This window comes from Mesoplodon densirostris, chromosome 6 (genome assembly GCF_025265405.1).
Source record: "Mesoplodon densirostris isolate mMesDen1 chromosome 6, mMesDen1 primary haplotype, whole genome shotgun sequence".
NCBI classification, from domain to species: domain Eukaryota; kingdom Metazoa; phylum Chordata; class Mammalia; order Artiodactyla; family Ziphiidae; genus Mesoplodon; species Mesoplodon densirostris.
The window spans coordinates 55,661,648-55,670,847 of record NC_082666.1 but is presented as its reverse complement, the minus strand read 5'-3'; positions in this window follow the sequence as shown (position 1 = coordinate 55,670,847).

Here is a 9,200-nt window from a genome sequence, read left to right as displayed (position 1 = left end):
TAGTCATTTTAAATTTATTGTTTTGTGGCATAGCATATGGTTTATTCTGGATAATGTCTTATTTGCACTTGAGAAAAATATATATTCTGTTGTTGGGTAGAGTGTTCTATAGATGTTTGTTAGACCCAGTTGGTTTATTTTGTTGTTCATAGCTTCTGTTTCCTCTCTAATTGTTTTTATCTATTATTGAAAGTGGGATATTGAAATCTTCAACTATTATTGTTGAATCATCTGTTTCTCCATTCTGTCAGTTTTTGCCTTTTATATTTTGGTGCTCTGTTAATAGGCGTGTATACATTGATAATTTTTTATATATTCCTGATGGATTGACCCTTTTATCATTATAAAATATCTCTCTTTATCTCTAGTAACATTTTTTTAAAGCCTGTCAGAAAGATTAGAGATAACTTACCATGTGTTCTGTATTTTATTTTGTTTTATATTTATTTTTAAGCTTAAGTAATTTTATCTGCTATATTTTTTAAAAATTAAAAACAATTTAAATATGTTTAATGCAATTTCAAGATTATAACATTTGCATAGTCTATACAGGGGACTATACAGTCCATATGGCCTTGGACCAAATCCAACCCACCACCTATTTTTGGTAAGTAAAATTTTATCAGAACACAGCTACCTATATCTTTTCTTTTAGTATTTTCTGTGACTGTTTTTGCAATACATGGCAGTGTTCAGTGGTTGTGACAAAGGCAATATGGCCTGCAAGCTGAAAATATTTACTATATGACCCTTTTTAGTAAATGTTTACAATTCCTGTTCTATGACAACAGGAGATACCTTGATCTTATCTTTCTGATTATGTTCTTTTTTTCTATTGAAGTATAACGGACTTACAATATTCCATTAGTTTCAGGTGTACAACGTAGTGATTTAATATTTTATACATTTCAAAATGATCACCATAAGACTAGTTACCATCTATCACCATACAAAGTTATTACAATATTATTGACTGTATTCCCTATGCTGTACATTAGATTTCTGTTGAGAACTAGAAGTTTGTACCTCTTAATTTCCCTCACTTATTTCACTCATCTCCCCATCTTCCTTGCCTCTGGCAGCAACCAGTTTGTTCTCTGTATCCATGAGTCTGTTTTTGTTTTGTTATGTTTGTTTGTTTTGGTTTTTAGATTCCACATGTAAGTCAAATCATACAGTATTTGTCTTTCTTTGTCTGACTTATTTCACTTAGCACAGTACCCTCTAGGTCCAACCATGTTGTCACAAATGACAAGATATCATTTTTTTAAATTGATGAGTAATATTACATTACACACACACACATATGCATACACAATATCTTTATTCATCTGTTGATGGATGCTTAGGTTGCTTCAATATCTTGGCTATTGTAAATAATACTGCAGTGAACATGGGGTGTTTATACCTCTTCCAATTTGCGTTTATGTTTTCTTCAGGAAAATACCCAGAAGTTGAATTGCTGGATCACTTGGTACTTTTATTTTTATTTTTTTGAGGAACCTCCATACTACTTTCCATAGTGGCTGTACCAATTTATATCCCACCAAGAGTGTACTTGGGTCCCCTTTTCTCCATATCCTTGCCGAGACTTGTCATTTATTGTCTTTTTGATAAAAACCATTCTGACAGTTTTGAGGTGATATCTCATTGTGGTTTTGTTTTGCATTTCACTGATGATTAGTGATGTTGAGCATCTTTTCATGTGTCTGTTGGCCATCTGTATGTATTCTTTGAAAAATGTCTATTCAGGCCCTCTGCCCATTTTTTATTCGGGTTGTTTGTATTTTTTTTGATTTTGAGTTGTATGAGTTTTTTGTATATTTTAGATATTAACTCCTTATCTGACATATCATTTGCAAATATCTTCTCTTATTCAGTAGGTTGTCTTTAGCTTTGTTGATAGTTTCCTTCACTGTAAAAAAGCTTTTTAGTTTGATATAGTCCTATTTATTTTTGCTTCTTTTTCCTTGCCTGAGGAGACATATCCAAAAAAAAAAATTGCTAAGATTAATGTCAAATTGTGTACTGCTTGTGTTTTCTTCTAAGATTTTAGGATTTTAGGTTTTACATTTAGTTCTGTAATCCATTTTGAGTTTATTTTTGTATATGGTGTGACAAAGTACTTCAGCTTGAGTCCTTTACATGTAGCTGTCTAGTGTTCCCAACACTATTTATTGAAGAGGCTGTCTTTTCCCTATTGTATGTTTTTGCCTCCTTTGTTGTAGATTAATTGGGCATATAACTGTGAGTTTCTTTCTTGGCTCTTTATTCTGCTTGATAACTGTAGCTTTGTAGTATAGTTTGAAATCAGGGCTCATGATATCTCCAGCTTTCTTGTTCTTTCTGAAGTTTGTTTTGGCTATTCAGTTTCTTCTGTGTTTTCATACAAATTTTAGGATTATTTTTTCTAGTTCTGTGAAAAATGGCCTTGGTATTTTGATAGGGATTGCTTTCTATCTGTCAATTACTTGGGGAATATGGTAATTTTAACAATACAAATTCTTCCAATTGATGTGCACAGTATATCCTTTCATTTGTTTGTCTTCTTCAGTTTCTTTCATCAATGTCTTATATTTTTCAAGTAAAAGCCTCTTACCTCCTTGATTAGATTTATTCTTAGGTATTTTATCTTTTTTTTTTTTTTTTTTGTGGTATGCGGGCCTCTCACTGTTGTGGCCTCTCCCGTTGCGGAGCACAGGCTCCGGACGTGCAGGCTCAACGGCCATGGCTCACAGGCCCAGCCGCTCCATGGCATGTGGGATCCTCCCGGACCGGGGCACGAACCCGTGTCCCCTGCATCGGCAGGTGGACTCTCAACCACTGCGCCACCAGGTAAGTCCTATTTTATCTTTTTGATGCAATGGTAAATGGGATTATTTTTTTAATACCTCTTTCTGCTAGTTCATTGTTAGTGTATAGAAATGCAACAAATTTCTGTGTATTATTTTTGTATCCTTCAACTTAACCAAAGTCATTGATGAGTTCTAGTAGTTTTCTGGTGGTGTCTTTAGGAGTTTCTATCTATAGTATTTTGTCATCTGCCAACAGTGATAATTTTAGTTATTTTCTTCCAACCTGGATGCCTTTTATTTATTTTTCTTGTCTGATTGCTTTGGCTAAGGCTTCCAAAACTATGTTGAATAAACGTGGTGACAGTGGGCATCCATGTCTTGTTCCTGATCTTAGAGGAAGAGCTTTTATCTTTCCACCATTGAGTATGATATTACCTGTGGGTTTGTCATAAATGGTCTTTATTATGTTGTGGTATAGTCCCTCTATATCCACTTTGTTGAGTTTTTATCATAAATGGATGTTGAATTTTGTCAAAAGCTTTTTCTGCATCTGGGGAGATGATAATATGATTTTTATTCTTTAATTTGTTAATATGGTATATTATGTTGATTGATTTGTGGATATTGAACCATTCTTGCATGCCTGGGATAAATCTCTTTTGATCATGGTGTATGATCCTTTTAATGTACTGTTGAATTTGTTTTGCTAATATTTTGTTGAAGATTTTCCCATCTATGTTCATCAGTGATATTGGCCTGTAATCTTTTTTTGTAGTGTCTTTGGTTTTGGTATCAGGGTGATGCTGGTCTCGTAGAATGAGTTTGAATGTGTTCCTTTCTCTTCAATTTTTGAAATAGTTTGAGAAAGACAGGTGTTAAGTGTTCTTTAAATATTTGGTAGGATTTATCTGTGATGCCACTTGGTCCTGGACCTGGGAGTTTTAAAAATACTAATTCAATTTCATTACTGGTAATTGGTCTGGTCGTATTTTCTACTTCTTGATTCAGTCTTGGGTGATTTTATGTTTCTCAGAATTTATCTATTTATTCTATGTTGTCCACTTTATTGGCATATAATTGTTCATAGTAATCTCTTATGATCCCTTGCATTTCTGTTTTGTTGGCTGTAACTTCTCTTTCATTTTTAAATTTTATTTATTTGCACTCTCTCTTTTTCTTGGTGAGTCTATCTAAAGGTTTATCAATTTTGCTTATGTTTTCAAAGAACTAGCTCTTAGTTTCCTTGATCATTTCTATTGTTTTTTGGTCTTTATTTCACTTGTTTTTCCTCTGATCTTTATTTTTTCTTCCTTTTATTAACTTGGACTTTGGTCATCTTTTTTAGTTCCTTTGATGTAGGGTTAGATTGTTTGAGATTTTTCTTGTTTCCTGGGTAGTCTTGTATCTTTGTAAACTTCCCTCTTAGAACTGCTTTTCTTTGTGCCCCATAGATTTTGGATCATTGTGTTTCCATTTTCATTTGTCTTTAGCTATTTTTTGATTTCCTCTTGGATTTCTTCAGTGACCAATTGGTTGTTTGGTAGCATGATGTTTAGCCTCCAGGTGTTTGTGTTTTTTGAAGATTTTTTTTCTGTAGTTGATTTCTAGCCTCATGCTATTTTGGTCAGAGAAGAAACTTGATAAGATTTCAAGCTTAAATTTATTGAGACTGGTTTTGTGACCTAGTATGTGATCTACTATGGAGAATGTTCCATGTTCACTTGAAAAGAATGTGTATTCTCCTGCTTTTGGGTGAAGTGTTCCTTATGTATCCATTAACTTCATCTGATCTTATATGTAGTTTAAGGTCAGTGTTTCCTTATTGATTTTCTGTCTGGATGCTCTGTCCATTGATGTTAGGGGTGTTAAAGTCCCTAACTTTATTATTGTGTTACTGTCAGTTTCTCCCTTTTTATTTGTTAATATTTGCTTTTTATATTTAGGTACTTCTTTATTGAGTGTTTATATATTTATAATTTTTATATCTTCTTGTTGCATTGATCCATTTATCATTATTTAATGTCATTCTTTGTCTCTTATTACAGTCTTTATTTTGAAGTCTATTTTGTCTAATATGAATATTGCTATGCCAGCTTTCTTTTCATTTCCATTTGCATGGAATATCATTTCATCTCTTCACTTTCAGTCTGCTTATGTCTTTAGTTCTGAAGTGAGTCTCTTGTATGCAGCATATATTGATATATGGGTCCTTTTTTTTTTAATCCATTCAGCCACTCTAGGTTTTTTGATGAAAGCATTTAGTTCTTTTACATTTAAGGTAATTATTGATAATTATGCACTTTTTTTCCATTTTGTTAATTGTTTTAAGGTTGTTTTTGTAGTTCTTTTTTGTTGCCCTTATTTTGCTCTTTTCCCTTGTGATTTGATGAGTATCTTTTGTGTTCTATTTCGATTCCTTTTTCCTTTTTTGGGAGGGGATATCTATTATGGTTTTTTGGTTTGTGGTTACCATGAGGTTCATTTATAATAACTTATGTATATATATGATTATTTATGTTGATGATCTCTTTCCTTCTAATGCATTCTAACAACCCTACCTTGTTAACCAACACCCACTTTTAATGTTTTTAACATCTTATTTTACATCTTTTTGTTTTATGTATTCCTTAAGTACTTATTGTGGATATAGATGATTTTACTACTTTTGTTATTTAGCCTTCCTACTAGATTTATAAATAGTTGGATTTTTTTCTTTTCCAATTAAACAAACCCTGTTAATATTTCTTGTAAAGCTGGTTTACTGTTGCTGAACCTTTTTAGCTTTTGCTTGTCTGTAGAACTCTTTATCTCTCTTCAAATCTGAATGATAGCTTGCTGGGTATTGTGTTCTTGGTTTTAAGTTTTTTCCTTTTATCATTTTGAATATATTGTGCCACTCCTTCTGGCCTGCAAAATTCTGCTGAAAATATAGCTTATGTTCTTATGGGAGTTTTCTTGTACATAACCAGTTGCTTTCCTCTTGTTGCTCTTAAGGTTCTCTCTTTATCTTTAAATAATTTTTCCATTTTAATTATAATGTGTCTTGGTGTGGACATCTTTAGGTTCATCTTGTTTGGAACTCTCTGTGCTTCCTGGACCTGAATGTCTATTTCCTTTCTCAGGTTCGGAAATTTTCAGCTATTATTTAGTCAAATAAGTTCTTTCTCCTTTCTCTCTCTCTTCTCCTTCTTGGACTCCTGTAGTGTGAATGCTAGTATACTTGATGTTGTCTCAGAGGTTTCTTAAACTATATTCTCATTTAAAAAAATTCTTTTTACCTTTTTTCTGCTCAGTTTGGGTGATTTTCAGTTATTTTTCTTCCTAGTTGCTGATGCTTTCCTCTCAGTCATCTAAACTACAGTCCTTCTAGTGCATTTAAAAAATTTCAGTTGTTTTATTCTTCAGCTCCCGTTGGTTCTTCTTCTTCTTCTTTTTTTTTTTTTTTTTTTTGTGGTACGCAGGCCTCTCACTGTTGTGGCTTCTCCCGTTGTGGAGCACAGGCTCTGGACGCGCAGGCTCAGCGGCCATGGCTCACGGGCCCAGCCGCTCCGCGGCATGTGGGATCTTCCCGGACCAGGGCACGAACTCGTGTCCTCTGCATCGGCAGGCGGACTCTCAACAACTGCGCCACCAGGGAAGCCCCTGATTCTTCTTTATATATTCTAACTCTTTGTTAAACTTCTCATTGTGTTCATTTATTTTTCTCCCAACTTCATTGAGCATTTTTATAATTTATCTTGATGTTTCTGTTAGGTAGATTTCTTATCTCCACTTGGCTTAGTTCTTCTGGGTTTTGTTTTGTTTCTTCCTTTGGAACATATTTCTCTGTCTCCTCATTTTGCCAAATTCTCTGTGTTTATTTCTATGTATTAGGTTGGTTACATGTCCCGATCTGGAGAAGTGACCTTATGTGGGAGACATCCTATGGGCCCCAGCAGCACACTCCCCTCTGGTCACCAGAGCTATATGCTCTAGAGGTGCCCCCGTATGGGCTGTAAGGACCCTTCTGTTTTAGTGGGGCTCTCAACTGTGGGCACATAGTAGGTGGGGCTGGCCCTGGACCAATTAGCTGCCAGACCCTGCTTCTGGCTGTGGCTACTGGCCCACTGGTGGGTGGGGCTGGGTCCCAGGGTGGCTAGCTGGGGGGTCCTGCATGCCTGGGGTTCCTGGGGATGGTGTCCGTCTGCTGGTGGGCAGGGCTTGGCTGGTGTGGCTTGCTGCAGGGCCCAGGAGGACCTGGGCTGGTTCTGGCTTGATGGTGGGCAGGGCTGGTTTCCCCTGCAGCTGGCTACTCAGCCTGGGGGTTCCCAGGACTGGTTCTGGCCTGCTGGTGGGTGGTAAACCCCTGTCGCCAATAGGCTAGAGAGATGACTCCAAAATAATATTTGCCAGCACCAGTGTCCTTTTGGATGAATGGTCTCCCATAAATGGCTGCCACCAGCATCTGTGTCCCCAGGGGGTATCCTAGTTGCCTCCTTCCTCTCTGGTAGGCTCTTCAAGTTCAGCAAATGGGCTGACCCAGGATCCTTTCAAATTAGTGCCTCTGTGCTGGATTTGGAGCATGTGAGATTTTGTTCACCCCTTTAACAGCCCTCTGGCTTTCCTGTCTGAAGCCTTACTGGCTTTCAAAGCCAGACATTCTGTGGCCTTGTCTTCTTAGTGCAGGACTCCTCGTCTAGGGAGCCTAATGTGGGGCTTGGACCCCTTGCTCCTTGGGAGGATCCTCTGCAATTGTGATTATGCTCCTGTTTGTGGGTCACCTTCTCAGGGTGTGGGTCTTGATTGTATCACATCTTTCTCCTCCCACCCATCTCATTATACTTTGTTCTGTGTATCTTTAGTTGTGGTAAATCTTTTTTGCTAGTCTTCAGGTCACTCTCATAGATAGTTGCTCTGTGAGTAGTTGTAATTTTGATATGCCTTTCGAAGGAGGTGAGCCTGGGGTCTTCCTACTCTGCCATCTTGGCTACACCTTCTTGAATATTTTTTCTTCTCATGTCTTTTTCTTCTCTCTTGGTATTCTCACTATATGTACCTTGATGCTCAGTGTTGTCTCACATTTCTCTGAGTCTCCATTTATGTTTAGTCTTTTTTTCTCTCTATTTAGGCTTGCATAATGTCTATCAAATTATTTTAAAATTTTAAATTCTTTCTTTTACCATTACAAATCTATTATTGAGCCCCTCTAGTGTATTTTTACAATTTTAGTTATTGTACTTTCTAACTTTGTTATTTCCATTGGGTTCTTTCATTTTTTTATAATTTCAGTATCTATTGATATTCTTTATTTGATGCAACATTGTCATCTTACCTTCTTCTATTTCTTTAATCATGATTTCTTTTGATTCTGAGTGTAATTTTGTGAGTGTATTTATAGTGGCTATTTTGGAATCTTTTTCTTTTAAATATAACATCTGGTTACTCTCACAGGTAGTTTCTGTTGCCTGACTCCCCTCCACCCCCCCATAGTGTACGGGTCATATTTTCTTGTTTCTTTGCATGCCTCCTAATTTGTTTTTGGAAACTTGATATTTTATAATATATTGTACTGAATAACAAGTAGTAATATATTTTATATATTACTGTATTATATATATATGTATATAATTTATATAAATATAAATATATAATAGTAATATATTTTATAATACATTGTAGCAAGTATGGGTTTTCTTCTCCCCACTTTGTAGGCTGGCTTGTTATTGTTATTTATTTGTTTAGTAATTGGTGGGATTATTTTAGTGATATCTCTTCCCCCCAGCCTCCCAGTTTTAACCCTCCAGGGCTGCTATTCAGGGAGGTACAGGTTTGGATATGACCACTGTCACCCTGGGATAATGATGGTATGGGTAGAACTCTTTTCATTCTTTTCCTGACTACACCTAGCTATTAAACCTTACTGATTTCCAGTTGATTACTTCATTTTCAACAATAACCTGGGCATATATTCTTCTATAGACTAATCAGATCCAATTATGTCTCCTTCAGTGGATGGAATAGTTTCTGAAGTCAGTGTTTGATATTTGTTCTGACCCCAGGAGGATTCTTGCTAGCTGTCTTATTGCTCAGTTATCTCCTGTGATCAAGCCAGTCTATAGTCTAGGCTGTATCTTCATTAGATCCATGAATCTCCTCACCTTTGAATCTCCTTTCACCACAACCTCCATCATTCTTTTTTTCAGTTAAATTTATTGGAGTAACATTGGATTATAGCACTATGTAAATTTCATATGTACAATATTATATGTTGACTTCTGTAAATAGTACACTGTGCTCATCACCAAAAGTTTAGTTTCCATCCATCAGTATACAGTTGATCCCCTTTACCCATTTTGCCCTCCTCCTACCCTTCTTCCCTTCTGGTAACCACTGCTTTGGTCTCGTATCTATGTGTTTGTTTTTGTT